The sequence below is a fragment of the Balaenoptera ricei genome, chromosome 16 (genome assembly GCF_028023285.1).
Source record: "Balaenoptera ricei isolate mBalRic1 chromosome 16, mBalRic1.hap2, whole genome shotgun sequence".
Classification (NCBI taxonomy): Eukaryota; Metazoa; Chordata; class Mammalia; order Artiodactyla; family Balaenopteridae; genus Balaenoptera; species Balaenoptera ricei.
Genome location: NC_082654.1, coordinates 64562236 through 64579892, shown reverse-complemented (window position 1 = coordinate 64579892; position 17657 = coordinate 64562236). Strand labels below are relative to the sequence as shown.

Below are 17657 nucleotides of genomic sequence, written 5' to 3'. Positions count from 1 at the left end.
CCAGTGCCCTCTGGAAAGTCTTCCCAAACCACACTGACCCAAAATGGGCCCTCTCCCTGCTCCGACTTCCTGCAGAACTGCCTGGCCATGCCAAGCATCTAGCTCAGAGAAGGAAAATAGACAGGGCACGTGCTGACTTTTCTTACCCGAGAACCATGGCAGGCATTACTGATCACTCAGCACATGCCCCGTGAGTCTACCTAGGCCTCAGAATCTTTCTCGACACAGCTCTCCAGGCTGCCACTCCCAGTCTATTAGAGTCAATGCACAAGATAAAATCTATCTGCCAACCATGGCTCAGTTTCAAACACATTGTGCAGTGTGCCCTCCTCTCCATTGCCTTTAAATGTCTTGTCTCTCCATTTGACCCCATACAACCCAGTGGCAGGGATAGGAGGTCACTGGTCTCTGAGTCCTTGACTGAGTCTTGCCTGTGGCTTTGCACAAAGTAGGCAGCCCTCAGCAATTAGTTGCTGATTTAAGGTCCTACTGCTGGAGGCCAGTGAAGCCGTCTCAGTCAGCTGTCCTCCGCCCACTGCCCACAACCCAGACCCAGCTGTCTGCTCAGCATTTGCTCAGGGGGTGTGCCCTGGAGCTGGGTGTTTCGCAGCAATCAGTAGAGGGTGAAATGATTAACTCCTCTTCAGTCAGAGCTGCAACCCCTGGTCCTGGCTGAGAGTGGGGATAGCTCAGTGTGATGTGTCCCCAGCTGTACAGAGCAGCTAGGAGCATCTATCCCCTCCCATCCCCTACTCCCAAGGGTCAGGAGCTTTGTCTTCACCTGCCCAGGCTGCCTGGCATGGTTTTGGTTGGGGCAAAACAGTGAAGTGGGCAAGCCCACAGCACCTCTGCTGCTAAATAGTTGTGTGACCTGAGTCTCGGTGTCCTGATCTGAAAAATGGGGATAACATCCTCCTCACAGAGTTGGTGCAAGATTCAGTTAATAGCAACTGTAACCATTACCACGTCCCTCATCACTGGTGGAGATAAAATGAGGCTGTATCATGTCTACAACGTTTATTAATAGCTAATATTTATTAAGCACTATCCAAAGAGCTTTACATCTATTAATTTGGTTAATTCTCACAATAATCCTATGAAGTTGTTATATTTTTACTCTTCCCTTCTTATGGAAGAGAACGCGGAGGCCCAGAGAAGGTGCATAACTTTCCCAAGGTCACACAGCTAGTAAGTAGCAGAGCCAGGTCTTGAACCCAGGCAGTCTGGCCCCAAAGCTGGCATTCAGAGCCACATGTGTATACGATCTGTATAAAGTACCATATTTCACTGTCAGCTGAGGCAGGTCACATAGGCCAGGGCTAGGGACCTGTTCAGTTCAGTCTGATTCAGCTCCCACAGAGGTGGCATTTACCGAACTGACTTGGCATCAGCTCACATTACCATCTTTGTTGTAAGAATGGAGCTGAGAATGCCTTTTGATACAGCAGGCCTTGGTGATGAGGACCCTTAGAAAGTCCCTGTCCAGCCTTGGCTTCCAGAATGTTTAGGCTTCCAGGAGGGATGAGTTGGGTCTTGTCTCTTGGACATTGAACTGTCCTCTAGGAAGCTTAGCCCCAAATCTGGCGTTCACCCCACGGCAGAGCAGAGTCCTTCGGGCAGAAGGTTTTGCATAAGCTCCAGTCTCAGCTCTGTTTTATCACCCTGCCCTTGCTTTTCTTTCTCCCTCTTCTGTCCTGCTGCTTTGCTATATAATGTGCGTCTATCTGTCTGCCTCTGTAGCTGCCCGAGTGTCCCCTTTTGGAGCAAAATAGGGATAAAAGTTCTATAGTAACTAAACTTTTTTAAGTGACTCTCCCCTCCTTCTGTCATGTCTGCACACCCTCAAAGGCCTGTCCCTGGACTGGTGACGGGCTGGCTGCATAGTGGCACCGGCGGAACTTTAAAACACACCAGAGCTGACCCCCTTCCCCAAACCCTGATGTGAATCCCCGTGGGTAGGGTCTGGCAGTAGGTTGTTTAACAAACTCCACAGCTGACAGTACTTGAGACAGAGACAGAGACTGTATCTGTTCCCCTGAGCCAGAAGCATCCTGTGCAGTTTACCCCAGACCCCTCGCCTGAGTCCTGAGCAGCGCTTCAGGGGCTGATGGTGGCAGTAATGAGGGTCACGATGAGATGTCAATAAAAGTCCTACCGTACACTGCACAGTTTGAAAGTATGGGACGGTTAAAGAAGCGGAAGCAGTGGGATTTATTTTTTTGGAGCAGGGTTGTTGGGTTTGGGTTTTGGTCTTGGTTTTTCAAAAAATAAAATCAACTTTGCCCTCCAGAAGAAAGGAGGTTTCAGCAGAAGCCTTAGGAATGCTTCTCCCACCCCTTTTGGTTGGATTCTGTCCCTCCCACAAGCAGTCTTTTTTTTTTTTTTTTTTTATTCAAACAGAAAGTCTCAAAAATTAAAATCATCCTCATCAGTTCACTCAGTCCCATGTAATTAATTTTTTTTTCATCTTGACCTTTTGTTAGCACTTTTATGAATTCGTCAGTTTTCCATTAGAGTTCTGAAAATGCTTATTCATTCAGTTCAGCAGTATAGTCAGTTACCAGAAACCTGTACTTGTCAGAGTCTTTTCCATGAATTCCTTACGATGAAACCCTTTTATAGGAATATTTTTGCAAAAGCATCAGAGTACACCCAGAACTGTCTGTAAATGACAAAAGGCTTAAAAATGACCACGGTTAAAGATTTGATGAAAGTTCTTAATAATGCAATTGACAAGGAAATTTAGTTATTTCTGAGATATACATTTTAAAGTAACAACTAGAATTATGACTTATAACATTATACCAGAACGTTCAAGATTTTTAGGAATTTCATGTAACGTCTGAAACATTTATATTCAGAAGCAGTCTTGTTGAGTCCTCCGTAAAGAAAGGAAGTCAGCAGTTTCCTCCAAGGGAAACTGAGGCCCGGGTGTGGGGAAGGGCTGGGAGGGCTGGGGCAGGCTGGGGTCCCAGCTGCGTGGCGGGCAGGCCCCAGCAGCAGTGGCACGCGGACACTCCCCGCTCCTCTGCAGGCCTCCTGCCCTGGGTGTGGGCCTCCCTGCAGAAAACTCTCTGTGGCCCAAAGGGTGGGAATGGGTGCGCTGGCAGTGGGGACTCCTCTGAGCCTTCAAAGAGGGAGGGCAAGCCGAGCACAAAGGGGCGGAACTGCCTGCCTGAGAGGCCGGGCACAGCCTTTCCAGGGGACACTGGGCCCCTGTCTCCCCTCCTGGAGGCTATTGTGGGTTTTCCCGAAATCCCACATGGCTGGAGTCCACACGGTCTGGGCCTCCTCAGCCCCCTTTTCTCTCCTCTCACCCGTCCCCAGCCTCCCAGGCCTCCTCCATGCCCGCCGTCAAAAGCAAAGTCTCAGTCTTTCCTTGGCTCAGGCATTTCCTGCTGTGGGCAGCTCGCCCGGTCTACCTGCTCCCACACCCGCCCCCCGCCAGGAGGCTCATTCCTACCTGTTCTTTTCACGTGGCATGCAGGATCCCAGTTCCCCAACCAGGGGTGGAACCTGTGCCCCCTGCAAGGGGAGCACAGAGTCTTAACCACTGGGCCGCCAGAGGAGTCCCCTACCTGATCTTTAAGTTCAGCAAGGGGGGCCCTGCTGCCCCCAGAGGACACATCTTCCCCCCAAAGGCTGTCACAGGGCCTGGGATTCTGCCATCCAAGGGACTTTACACCTGCAGTCACCTCTTATGCTGCAGATGCCCCATGAAGGTGCCTCTTAAGCCATCACTTGGAGGTTTTCTGCATCAGGTCATGCTCTGACAAGGTGGCCTGTAAGGCAGGACAGGAAGGGTGACCTCTGGGGACAGGGATGCAGAAAGGGGCATGAGCTGGGGCTTTTCCAGGAACAACCTTAGTGACTTCCCTGTGAGCTGGCACTGAGGTTTCCCAGGGGTAGGGGGAGACTCGGTGACATGGGAGGGGAGGGTAGTCCTGCCACCTCTAGCGTCTCCCCACTCCACGAACTCAGAATGTTAGAAAGAAAGGAGTTATGTACTAAAAGGAATCCCCGACAACATCCCTGATTCTCAGGCTTACACTCCCTCAGTGACGGGGAGATCACTACCTTATGCAGCTGGCTGTTCCATGATTAGACAGCTCTGGCTGTAATGTTGTGTGTGTTCTTCATCTCGTCAGAGCTCCAGACCCATTCTACACCTGTCATCCCACTGCTCCAGCATGTCTTGACAGCACCTCACGTTCAATGTCTCCAAGCTGAGCAGGAAGTCTGGCCCTCCCAGAACCTCGGCATGCCCAGCACTGGCGTCCAACTGCACTGATGCCATGCCCTACCGACTGCACCTTCTCGGCCTCCCACAAACCTGTCTTCTTCTTTGTCTCACTGCCTGCACCTCCCTACCTGAGCTACCCTTGGCTCCCCCAGGCCACGGCAGGAGCCTCCTAACTCATTTGCCCCCATTCACCCTGCCCTGCCCTCTTCATCATCCACATGGCAGCCAGGGTAATCTTTCAAAAACTCTAAATATGATCACCACATTTCCCTGATTACAGAGACTTCCTATTGCTTCTTTTTTTTTTTTTTTTTTTTTTGTTTAATTTATTTTATTTATTTATTTATTTTTTTGGCTGTTTTGGGTCTTCGTTGCTGCACGTGGGCTTCCTCTAGTTGCGGCGAGCAGGGGCTGCTCTTCGTTGCGGTGTGCAGGCTTCTCATTGCAGTGGCTTCTGTCATCGTGGAGCACGGGCTCTAGGCGCGCGGGCTTCGGTAGTTGCGGCACGCGGGCTTCGGTAGTTGCGGCACGCGGGCTCAGTAGTTGTGGCTCACGGGCTCTAGAGCACAGGCTCAGTAGTTGTGGCACACAAGCTTAGTTGCTCCGCGGCATGTGGGATCTTCCCGGACCAGGGATCGAACCCGTGTCCCCTGCATTGACAGGCAGATTCTCAACCACTGTGCCACCGGGGAAGCCCCTATTGCTTCTTAATATGGTCCATGAGGCCTGCAGGATGGGGCCCTTGCCACCCTCTCTAGCCTCATGGCTCTCCTCTGCTCACTTTTGAAGTCTAGCCAAATGACTGTACACGGTCATGGCTAAGAGCACAGACTCTGGAGCCAGATTGCTGGGTTCAAGTCCAGCTCTGCTAATTACTGGCTGTGTGACACTGGGCAAGTTGTTTAACCCCTTTGTGCTTTGGGCTATATCTCTATAAAATGGGGTGATGATGATAAGAGTATCTCCATCTTATGAGTGTTGTTTTTAGGATTAAAAAAAGTTAAAACAAGTGCTTTGAGCAGTGCCTGTCTCTCCAGTAATAGATGTTGCAATCTCCCGAAAAGAGCCCATCTCCCCTCACCCCCACCCGCACAGGCACAGGCATACAGAGAGGGTCATGGGCTCAGAGCCAGGCTCAAATCCTGCCTCTGCCCTTCTTGGCTGCGTGCAAGTTAATTCACCTGTCTCTGTCTCAGTTTCCGCGTTCATGAATGGGCTGCTGTGAGTGCTGAGTGAGTTAATATGTGCGAGACTCCTGCCTGGTTCACAAGAAGCACAGTATTATATCAGCTCTTAGCCCGTTTCCCCTGTACCTGGGCCCCTCCCCTGGTCAGTTGCTGCTCATCCTCAGATGTCAGATCAGCTGTCACTTCCCCGCGATGAACCAACCTAGTCGGTGCCCCAGGACTGGCTCTCAGCACCTCGCCCCTGCTGGCCAGAGCTCTGATGACAGTGGCTGCTTCACGTTGATGTGTGTGGTTTGGAGACTCTTATGTGCCCCTCCCTAGAGAGTAAGCTCCATGAGGACAGCCTCCACGTCTGCTCCGCTCACATGTGGGTCCCCGGCACTTTGCATGGCTCTGCTGACGTAGGTGCTCGATACCCATTTGTGGAAGGGAAGGAAGTGGGGGAGAGGCTCTGATTTCCGTCCCAGCACTCTTGTCCCCAGCCCCTCCCCACTCCACTGCGGGGGACCCTGCTTCATCCTGCCCTGGGTCCATGGATGACCTCCGAGCCCCTGAAACCGGAGGTCCTAGGCCCCATGCTAACCCGGCTCCCACCCACGTCTGCACAGTCCAGGGCCCAGCTCCTTTCTCCCTGGCAGCAGCAGAGACTTAGTTTAGCTGGAAGAACTTTCTCATATGAAGGCTAGAAAGTTCACACAGGGGCAGGTGCCTCCTTCCCCGATTTTCTGATCTGCAGAGCCTGGGGCAATATCTCTCCGTGGTTCTGGTGAAGCAGGGTGGCAGAGGCAGCTCGTGGCATCTGGAGGATCCTCCAGCCCCTGCTTCATGGCCCTGGGAGTCTATGATCAGACACCAAGTCCGTTGCACAAAGAGAACGGGGGAGGGAGGGAGAAGACAGTTCCTCAGGCCCCCCACGGCACCCCGTCCGGCTCCCAGCACACAGGCTCCCGGAGCAGACGGGGCAAGTCCAGTTTTGGTGGGGGTGGGTTGAGTGTCTCCATTTCCTCCGCTTCGATTTCACTCGGCTCGGCTGCCCGCACTCCGGGGCATGCAGCCACATGCAGGCCTGTCCCCTTAACAACACCCGTCTGCCCCTCTCCTGCAGTCCCTGGGATTCGACCCACAGAGCCAGCACTGTGCAGCCCTGGCCCTGCCTCCGTGCCTTTGCTTTTCTCCCTGGATTGCCCTCCCCCACCCTCATCTCCATCGATCTGAATTCTGCCCAAGCCCAGGCCAAAGCCCACCTGGGACCCACAGGGATAGATCCTAGCGGGGGACAGGCCTAAAAGTAAGTGATTTGGTTCAAGTGTGGCTCAGAGACACCAGACCAGGCTCTGCCCTCAAAGGGCCAGCTCAGTCTCCAATGGGGCACCAGCGCAGTAGGAGCTATGGCACAGGGTAATGAGAAAGCTCCAGCAGCTGGGATGGAGCACCCACTCTGTGCCAGCATTGTAATCAGATGCTGGCACAGGGGCCAGAGCTTTGCCCAGCATGGTCATTTCAATGGGCAACTCCTTCCTTCAACTTCTAGTTCTTGTGGTCAAAAGGCAGGGCTGCAGACAGGACCCTCCATCACCCTCTCCTTTGTGGGAAGAGGGGGTCTGAGTTTCCCAGGAGGGGGAGGGCCGTGACCACATGTCGGCAGCAGTGCATGAGGCCGGGCCAGCCCCACTGTGGCAGGTGGAAGGAGGCAAGCCTGGCACCAGCTCAAGAGAGAAGTGGCCTTCATCTGGCCGCTCAGAAAAACAGGCTGGCACAGCAGGTGCTCGTCCTTCTTCACATCTGGACCCCTCTTTTTGTTTTCTGATCTCATTTTATCCCTCCAGCTGTCCAGTATGGTCCAGTGGATAACTAATAGTATTCCTATTTTATGGATGAGGAAACCAAGGCCCAGAGGGGTTACATCTCTCTCTTAATACACAGTTAGTGGGAATGCTGGGACTAGACCCCAAGGTCCTGGCACTCCCAAAGGTAGCTCAAGCACGTATCCATACTGCCGAGCTCCCCATGGAGTGATGCTTCATCGGGATTTGGGGGCCAGCTGTGCTAACCCAAAATAGAGTCCCACCACAGCCTCCAAGGGCAGGTGGGTTCTAATAGGAGTCATACACTAATATCAAAAATTAACTATTAAATGCTAAAGCACTTCACTCAGTGCCTGGTATATACTGCTCTATATGTGTAGCTACTGAATATTATTATTAATATTAACTCCTATTTAATAATTCCACCTGGTAAGTGCTTCATGGTTTCCAAGGCACTTTCCACGGCAACACTTAAGAGGTTGGCAGGTGGGTAATATCCCCATTTTGCAGATTCTCCAAGAGGGCAGGTGCCAGGCTCAAGGTCATGGCTGTGGAGTGAGGAGCTCACCTGGCCTCTGCTATGGGCTCCCTCCTCACACCACAACTTGGACCCACCCACATATTACAGGGGCCCAGGTTGAGTCTGAGCCCTTTAAGAGGCCTGTGGCTGAGCGTGGGGAGGGAGTGGGCCCTAAACCCCAAGCCAGGCCGGAGCTGCATTCTCTGGGGAGAGTGAGTGGCCACTTGGCATTTTCCCTTTGATACTGATACAGGCATTTTAATAGCTGCAATGATCAGGCTGGTGGTATTTCAGCTCTGGCTGTGTGGGGCATTCCAGGAGGCCCTGGCTTGCAGCAGGGGTGAAGCAGGAAGGCTTTTCTGTCCAGGGCCGCTGGGGGTCCATCCCAGGGCCTCAGAAAGTTTTACACCTGCCCCTGAGCCTCAGCCTGGGGATTTCAAACCAAGGGTCTCAAACTCTGATGCCTAAGGGGGCCAGGCTGGTGACCTAAGTCGGTGAGACTGGCCAGGGGTGGGGTGGTACTCTGGTTAGCTGGACAGCACATGCCCACCTAAAAGGGGCAGCCGTCACTCAGCACCACCCGATTGTTACCACAGGCCAGTGTTTCCGGATCTTCCCATTTACAAGAGAGATCAGAAATCTAGACCTACATGAAATCTCCTAAGCAACAAATATTTATTGAGCACCTACCATGCGCCAGGCCATGTTGTAGGCACTGAGGATATAGCAATGAATGAAACAGATCAAAATATTCTTGTCCTTGTGGAACTTGCTTTCTAGGGATGGAGACAATAAGCAAGATAAATAAGCCAACAACAACAACAAAATCTGAAGGAGAAAATAAAACAAGGAGGAAGGCTGGCAAATATATTGCAGAAGGGCGCTAGGGACCAGGGGGGTTCCTCATGGAAAGCGAGCCAGGTGGAGGGAGGGTAAGAGCCTGGTGGGAGTGGTCCAGGGGAGAGCAGGCGAGACACCCTCCTTCAGGGAGTTTTTCTAGGAAAAGAGCTAAACAGGGTCTATGAGGATTTTTCATTTCTTTTTTATGGTGGGAGGAAGAACAGCATGTTTGCATAGAGATTGCATCGGGGGTGGGCAAACGACCACTAAATCCCACTGGAAGGCTGTTTTTGTAAGTAGGTTTTTATGGGCACACAGCCGTGCTTATTCTGCTTTTCGCCTATGACAGTAGAGCTGAATGGTTGTGACAGAGATCATGTGGCTCACACAGCCTAAAATATTTACTAGCTGGCCCTTCACAGAAAACCTTTGCTCACCCCTGGTGTAAGTGACCCAGGATAAGGGCGGGAGGGGGGACTTGCCTGCGCGCTGGTGGAGGGTTGGCCTAACCTGGGAGCACAGATGCAGATGGGTGGGTGTGCCTCGGGGCGGGAGCCTCTGGAAGGGCTCTTCTGTTGCTTCTGTTTTCGCAGGGTCATCAGGTGACAGTGACATTGGGGTTGGGGAGAGAGAAGGTGTGAGAACTACTAGGACAGTGAGATGGAGGGACTGGGGTATGCTTGCTGGGCTTTCCTCTGAGATAATGATCATGAATGAAGTGGGGCCAGTCAGCAAGGCTGGGCGCTTTCCCCAGCTTCATCTGCTGCTTGGTGCCGGAGTGGGGTGGGTGGAAACGTTGCATCTACCAGGTTTGTGGCTTGGCCGAGAGCATGTGCTGAAGGGGAAGGCATCAAGGCAGCCGAGGGTGGAGCCTGGGGAGTGATTATAGTCACTGACCACAGAATTTGAGCTGAGAAGGAGGGAAGTGAAACATGGCAGGCGAGGAACAGTGGAAAGGTGAAAGGGCCCGTGGATTGAAGGACCGGGGGCTGGAAGGATCCCTGGGGTTGAGTATTAGAAGGAATGAGCTGCAGACGAGGGTCAGTGGGTGGGGCTGAAGCCCAGACTCTCAAAGGGCTGAGACGATGTTCCGATGTAATGCTTTTCAAAGATAACCACTGGGCGGGCCAAGAGAACACACCCACACCCTGAAGGTAGCCAGTTTCCCACCTCTGTGTCCCTGGTGGCTTTGCCCTCTCACATGTCTCCTGCCCCTCCTGATGGATGCTCCTGATTCCCGGATCTGCCTTTCTCACCCAGGCCTCTCTCCTGAGTGCTGGAGCCACATGTGCCCCTCCCACCTGGACCCTTCCACTAACTCAGCTTGTCCTCAACCAAGTCATCACCTTCCACAAGCCTGCCCTCACCCCCGTCCTGTCTCCACGGGGGCATCTCGGCCACCCACGGCAGAGCCCGGACCCTACCCCCTCACCAAGTCCATCCCATGCTCTGTCCATTCTTCCCCCTGCGTACCCCTTCCCCTCGCCCGCCGCTCTCCGTCATGCTGCCAGGCCATAGCCTGGACCACCAGCGTCTCTTGGTTGGATGGGTGACTGACAGCCTTCAGAGAGGAGCCTCAGCCTCCACCCTTCTCACTGTCTTTGTCTATTCTCAGCATGCTGCTGGAGGGCCCGTATACCAGCCAAATTTGACCATGTGCCTCCTCTGCTTCAAACCCTTAGTTGGCTCCTTTGGTCTGGACCCTTACCTGTGCACATAGGCCCCCATCACCCACTCAGCATTCAAAGTCTGCAGTCAGCTGGACACTTCTCAACGTGCTTCTCCCACGGGAGGCGCAAGCCCGTTTGCCAATGGGGATGGTGTCTTGTTCTCCATTTTGCAGTCTCTCAATTAGTAGGAGCTCCATGTATATGGGATGAATTGAACAAAAATACTGAACTTGAAGGTGGAAGACCTAGAATTTAAGCTCTCTGTGGCTTACCTGTTCAAGGCAATTCCCCTTCCCTCTCTGAGTCTCAGTTTCCTTTATTATAAAATGGGGCTGATTTGTGGCCTGCCTATTGCACAGGGCGACGGTGAGGGTCATGTGAAGGCTCGGGGAATGTGAAAGTCACACCAGGTTTGCCTGAGGCGGAGGTTTGTGAGCAAGAGGCTTATCGGGATCAACACTGGAGAGGGTGAGGGAGCCAGGGTGGGTAGAGGGTTGAGCCGTGATGCGGTCACGACAGAGGCCTCAGCTGGCCCCGTGGGGCTCTGCAGCTCGTCCTGAAATGAGGCCTAGGGACCAGATGGTATCTATGAGTAACTGGATGCGGGTTGCCGGGGGAGTGGACATGACCCCGGTCAAGGCAACTCCTTAAGGTGAGAGTTGTTCCTAGAGAGGAGCTCAGCCATCAGCAGCCAACATACCTGGCGCTAAGGGTGAGTCCTGACCCTCTCCTGACTGGGAGACCCGGATGGCTCACCACAGCATCCGTACTAGCTCTAGATTTGTATGGCTGTCAATAAGCCATGGACATGTCAGGAATCCGTGTGCTGCTAAATTCAAAGTCTCTGCCAGCGCCCAAAAGATCTGCCCTCCCACCATGTTCCCATCCTTCCTTCCTCACACGAGTCCCTCCTGCCACACTGTCCCCTATCCTCCTTCTCAGACACTCGGCACACAGTCCTGTCTCTGGACCTTCACTTCTGCTGTTCCTTCTGCCTGGAACACGCTTCCTCCACATCTCTCTACAACTCATTGGCAGAGCTGGCAGAAGCCAGCTCTCTGCTCAAACGTCCCCTGCACAGAGAGAACTTCCCTGACCCCCGAGTTTAAAATACCACCTTCCATCACTCTCCTTTCCCTTACCCTGCTTTATTTTTCTCTATAGTGCTTATTGCTGCCTGGGTTATATATTCATTTGTTTCTCTAGTCATTGTCTGTCTCCTCCACTGGCAAATAAGCCCCTTGAAGAGCCCACAGGTTGTTGGTGGGAAGGGATGTGGAAGCAGGTATGTACAGTCCCTTCCTTGGAAAGTGGTACTAGTGAGCTAGGCGCAGAGCTGGGCATCACAGGGCCTTCCACCAGACCTTGTCCTGGGATGTCCTTGGTTTGCCCAGTGGCCACTCTGTGCCCACCTCAATAGTCATCCACCTAGTATTTGTGTGCCAGCCTCCCTTTCTGAGTGAGGGTCTCCCCTTTGGGACATTCCTCCCTTTCTCCTCCTCCTGTGTGTTTTGACCTCCAGCCCCCTTCTGCCCTCCCCTCAACACTGTCGATCGATCTGCCCCTCCCCCAACACACACACACACACGCACACACAGGCACACACACACAATGGCTGAGCTCCCTCTTCCAGGGGAGTTTGTACACACCCTTCTCCAGCAGGATGGAGTAGAATTTATATCAAAAGGCCTGAGTTCTCATCCCACATCCACCACATACTGGTTGTGTGACCTTGGGCAAGTCACTCAGCCTCTCTGAGCCTCACTTTCCTTCCGCAAGAAATGAGGTCACTATTTAACCTACCTTAGAGTTTGATTATGAAAAATAGCTGTGATTCCCTGTAAGGGCACCCAGCTTAGCACCAGTACGCAGTGGTGGCTCAGCAGACATTAGTTTGACGTGAATCCTCAGGAAGCTTTCCTGACCTTCCCTCTCCACCGCCAAACCAGAGGTGACACCAAGTCCGATGACACCTTCCACGTGACTTCCTTTACCTCTCACCCTGAGGGGCGGAACTCCACAGTAGTGAGAAGCCATGTGCTGGGGAGATGCTTGCGGGGAGCCAGCCGGCCTCCTAACCGGTCAGCAGGTCGGGGTGGGGACCACAGTTCACAGGACAGTCAGTCACAGCCAGCCACACAGTACAGGCCCCATGGGCCCAGATCTTCCAGTTTTTCAAGAGAAGTTAGAAACACAGACTTTCAGGTGAAATCAGCCTCTTCAAAACATTGGGGACAAATTCAATGAAAAAAAAAAATCACTGGGAGAACCAAATAAAAATACATCTAAAGGCCAATTTGGCTCTGGGACTACCAGCTTCTAACTGCAGCACTAGCTTCAGAGAGAGGGGGTCCAAATCTCAGCCTTCCTCCCCTGTGACCTCGGCCAGGTTAGTCTCTTCTCTGTGCCCAGGTCCCTCACCTATAAAATGAGTGTAATAATAGCTAACATTTATTGATGCCTCCTGGGCACCTTTCTTTCCATGCACCAACTTCTTTGATCCTCTCAGTAATAAGGTCAGGACTGTTATCAGCTCAGGGGCCAAGACCTGCTGGGAGCCCAGGCGGTCTGGCCCCAGAGGCACACCTGTTAAACTCTGTCTTCCCCCCGCCGCAATCCCTTCCCTCGGTGGTGGTGAGGACCGAGGCGCTCAGCGCCCTGCCCTTTCCAGCTGTCAGGGCTGGCAGGTGTGTACCTGTCATCGGTTCATCTCCACGGAAGTGGCAGCTCCTTGAGGGCAGGCGTCTCAGTCTTCTTGTTGCCGCATCTTTGGGGCCTTCCAGGTTGGCCCAAGGATAGGCAAGCTGGTGAGAAAGGGTTCTGATGGAGGGACAGAGGGCCTGCCTGTACCTGGCTCTGTGAGCGACACCAGAAGAAAAGAGGTCACTGTCCCTGCCCCCAGGATTCATAGGTGCCCAGAGCTAGACAGGAAACAATTAGCAGAGAGCCAAGAAGAGCAGGTCGTTGTGCCCGTGAGCTGCAGGAAGGCCACACTGCTTTATAGGGTCCTGTGCTCGAGTTAATTTCCTTCAGAGCTCTCCCAAGACATCAGACCCCAAGGTTACCAAGATGGGACCTCTCCGTCTGCTTCTTATTATCCAGATGCCCGGTGGCCAGTCTTTGATCCAGGACCAGTCCCCCTGCCAGCCCCCAGGCGGCCCCTCTCCCCCACCCCCTCTCCCTCCCACCCCCCAGCCCCCAGCCCCCAGCCCCCAGCCGCTTTCCAGAACTTGGCGTTTACAACTCCCAGTGACTGCTCTTCTCTGTCTCCTTGTGCAGAAATGGAAGCTCCACTCACGGAGGCGCCGGGAGACCCCAAAGATGTCTCCAGGGTGTCACTGCCCGCCAGGTAAGGAGCCCTGCGAAGGGGTGACAAGGACGGGGACACACACCAGAGGCCCTCTCAGTGGCCATGCCACACCCTGTTCAGAGCGTCACTTTTCATTTGGAAGCTGGAAATGACAGTGTCCTTGATGTTCACCCTCCATGTACCAATTGATTGGCCCCATCCCCCATCCATCATTCATTTGCTTATTCAAGCTTTCATTTATTCATCAGCTCTTCTATGGGCCAGGTACTGTGCACACCAGGCTGTGAAATCAGGCAAGATAATGGGTGTGGCAACTTGTGAGGTGTTACGTAGAGTTGAAGAGACGAGAAGCCCCCCACTGTGCCTCTTGCTCCTGACACATAGTCTGTTCAGAAGCGCTTGTTACCCAAATAAATGAATTACCCTGTAACTGCAAAACCTTGCCTGCCCCAGCTAGGTGGCTTAGGGAGCTGTGTGTTCACTGTCTGGTATCTAGGCTACACACACACACACACACACGCACACACACACAACAAGCTTAAGGTTGCTGGGTGATGTGGTGTGATCAAGCTAACCAGTCCAATGTGGATTCCGAGTCTGCCTTGGCCGTTTCCTACCCTGTATGGGCAGCTCCCTACCGAGGACATGTTCCAGTGCTCTTCCCCTGTGCTGTGTGGCCTGCTCCTTACCACATCTGCTTATTCAGTCCCAGCTGTGGCCTGAGTCCCAAGCACAGAGGTTTAACTGCATTGTCTGCAGTTAGTAATATTGACAAGTCATGGTTTTCTAAGTTACCCACCATCGTTATTAAGCTACGAGAATGACAGATGGGCAAGTTTCACCGTTGCCATGAGTAATGGCAATGGGTTGCACCCCTTTGGGGCTGAGGGAGGAAGCTGAAACAGGGTGTGGGGCAAGGTACCACTCCCAAGGAACCGCCGAGGATTTGCCCTGCTCCAGGCCGCTGCCAGCTCAGAGTGTGGCCCTGGATGCCCACTGTGGCAGGACACTCCACTGGACATAGGGGCCGAGGAGCCCTAGGAGCCCCCACTCAGGGTTCCCAAGCCAGGGACGAGAGGCCGACAGATGCTGAACACGTGGGAAATGGAGGGGCCACATTCACTGGAGAGTGAGTGGGCTGAGTCACAGTTGGGGGTCACAGTTCAGGTGCCACGGGAGCTGGTGAGACCGTGACGGGATTCAGCTGGCCTCAGGCAGAAGAGGGTCATCTGGGTTAATTAAAAGGGTGTCCAGGAGCCCTGGGAAGCTCCCTCCCTCCCTTGGGGCCCCAGAGATTGAGCCCTGGGATCTGGGATAGCTTTTGGGGAAAGAATGCCAGGATTAATGAGATGAGATGAAGGTGAGGGTGTGTTGACGGGGCCTGGGCAGAGCAACCGTGTGCATCAGGGTTTGTGGGGCAGCCCGCGTTTCAAACCACCGTGTCTGTCGTCCTCGTAACTCTTGGTCAGTTGCAGTTGTTCTTGCTTGAAGTATAGAATGCTGGTGAAGGGCAGGAGACTTGGAACCATGGAAGATATAGGTTTGAATTCCAGCTCTGACATTTACCAGCTGTGTGACCTTCAGAGAGTTATTTAACCTCTCTCTGCCCCAGTGGCCTGGTCTGAGAAATGAGGATAATACCCGCCTTGCAGGTATATGGCAGAGGTTCAGTGAGATCCTCATAGAGAGTACTTAGTACTTCCCTGATTCCTAGTAAGCACTACTGTTATTTTTTGTTTTTCTCCTCGATTCCTCTTGCACTTTAAAGATGCACTGACATCCTCATCAAACACTGTGTCCTGGTGTCGGGGGCACATTTATGGGCAGACAGGCTCAGTCCTTCTCCCTTCCCCGCCTGACTGGGTTTCTCATGTCCTGCCTCCTTTGAAGTGGGGGCCTACCAACAGGTATCCATTTTGTGCTTGGGGGAGTCTGGCTCGGATGGTCCTGGGAGGCTGAGAGCTAGGAAGGGACATGGCAGGAGGGAGGAAGGATCTGGAAGAGTGCTCCAGCTGTTGGATGGTGAGGAGGAAGCGGTGAAGCAGCATGAGCAGCTCAGAGGTGGTGGAGAGGCAGGATGCCTGGAGGTGCTGCGGGGGAAGAAGGGCTTGACACTGGTCCTCTGTGGGCAGGGCCACCAGCAGGGACAGAGTTGGCCGGGAGATGGGAGGAGAGTGAGCAGGGGACCCTGCGAGGGGTGTCCCGAGTATTGGAGAATTCCCCAGAGGGCAGTTTGTCCCGAAGCATATAGCTCAGAGCCAGGCGAGCAACACCAGGAGAATGTAAAGGCCCCAAACTGAGGCAAAATCAGAAGGAGAGTGAGATGCTCTCACAGCTTTTTGCAGAGCCAGCAGGGAAGGACTGGAGGGCTGCAGAGAGGCGTCTCCGACAGCAGAACTACGGAGTAAAACGCGTCTCCTAGGATGGGCTGAGTCCTGCTGGGTCCCTGAACCTGCCCCCTCTGCCCAACCTGAGGCTTCTCACCCCGTGGTAAAGGTACCTCCTCCACACTAAGGCGTGGGCCACGTGGCTGCCAACCTGTGCTGAGTAACAGCGGTTACTGCCCCTGCCCCTCGCTGGGCACCCACTCTGTGCCAGGCACAGTACTGAGCACTTGGCATTGATGGATGACCTTCCCTGGAACGCTGGAAACAGGCACAGTGGAGTTCTGGCATTCTGAAATGTCTGCGGTCCCCAAAGTCAGTAAAACACCACTCTCATCCTTGTACGTGAATCATGCATCTCCGATTATTTCCTTAGGGTCAGAGTTTATAAACCACTTTATGAACCATTTTAAGGCTCCTGATGCTTGCAGAAGGACTTACACAATTGTAAAGTGCCGCAAAGCATTATTCACTTTTTTTTCTGGCCAGCGCCTAATATTGTGCTCCACACATAGTAGATGCTCAATGAATGTTCAATAAATTATCATCAAGAATCATTCCTGGGTGATTGGATGCTTTCCAGTGTTCTCCATCTGACCTCCGGTTGGCTTCTGACGCCTCTCCCCCCTCCGAGACGGCTCTGACTCTTGCCTGTTGCTGAAATCACTTGCTGTTAGGACACAACAAATAAACACACACTCTTCCGTCCCACTGTGGGCACTGGATTTGGAACCTAGGGCCCCAGACCTGTGCCTGCCCCCAGTTTCCCTCTGCAGCCAACCGCGCCAAGGCTGGAGCCCTGTGGTGGGTGTGTTCTTCCTTGTGGCAGCCTCGGGCCCCTGGGCAGCATCCAGAAGCCTTGGGACACATAATCGTGGGCAGAAAACCCACCTCTTTCCCTTCCTACTCTGACCTCACCAGCATCCTCCCAGGATCCTCCCTGTCCCAAAATAGCCATCTACTAGCTGAGATCTGGCTGCATCCTGCTCTGGGCCGCATGCACTGTTTGCCAAGGGAGCGATGGGCCTGCAGCCCTGGGATGGGATGCCAAAGGTCGGGCCTTGTTAGAAGGGTCACAGTGGCCAGAAGTTCAGAGGAATAGATGTGGGCCATTTGCAAAGCGTATGGCCTGGTGGGACAGGAGAAGGGCCTTGGGAAGACATATACAGGCTGTGGGACTTTCTAGGCCACTTGAGAAGAATACACAGATCAGGGAAACTCCCCATCCTCTGTCCCTGTTCTCAGTAACAAACGAGGAGCAGGACAATATAGGCTCCAGTCAGCAAGGAAGCAGCTACTTCAGGCCCGCCACGCTGGGGCTGGGCGGGGCGGGCAGCAGGCAGGACGGTCCGTGGTTGCACACACAGAGGGAGCCGTGACCAGCTGAGCCGCTGGAGCAGATCCCTTCACAAGCTGGGCCTCATCTCTAAGACGAAGAATAGGCCAGAGTCATGTGTTGACCACCAAGCCAAGAGGTCTGGACTGCAAGAGCAAAGGCAAGGTGGTGATATGGTCAGGTTTGGGCACGAGCGCCATCGCCAGCACTGGTCCACAGGATGGACGGAGGGGAGAGAAGTTGCCTTCAGCCAGGCTAGTGGGAGGGGCAATAGCCATCCTGTGGTTTAGGACTGCCAACGTGAGGTGTGCATGAAGTGCGGGGGATCCCAGAGGAGCCTGGGACTCTGGGAAGACTTCACT

The 17657-nt window shown here is 53.5% G+C and overlaps 1 protein-coding gene across 2 annotated transcripts in view; it reads left to right on the top strand.

The window, feature by feature from the left end:
* FAM241B (family with sequence similarity 241 member B) overlaps nucleotides 1-13615 on the top strand; it is a 162071-nt gene extending 148456 nt beyond the window's left edge. For both annotated transcript variants that reach the window (XR_009498108.1, XR_009498109.1), the window contains one exon: nucleotides 13545-13615. The gene's annotated coding sequence lies outside the window, so the exon portion shown is untranslated. The remainder of the gene's footprint in view (nucleotides 1-13544) is intronic.
* The last annotated feature ends 4042 nt before the right edge of the window (nucleotides 13616-17657 follow it).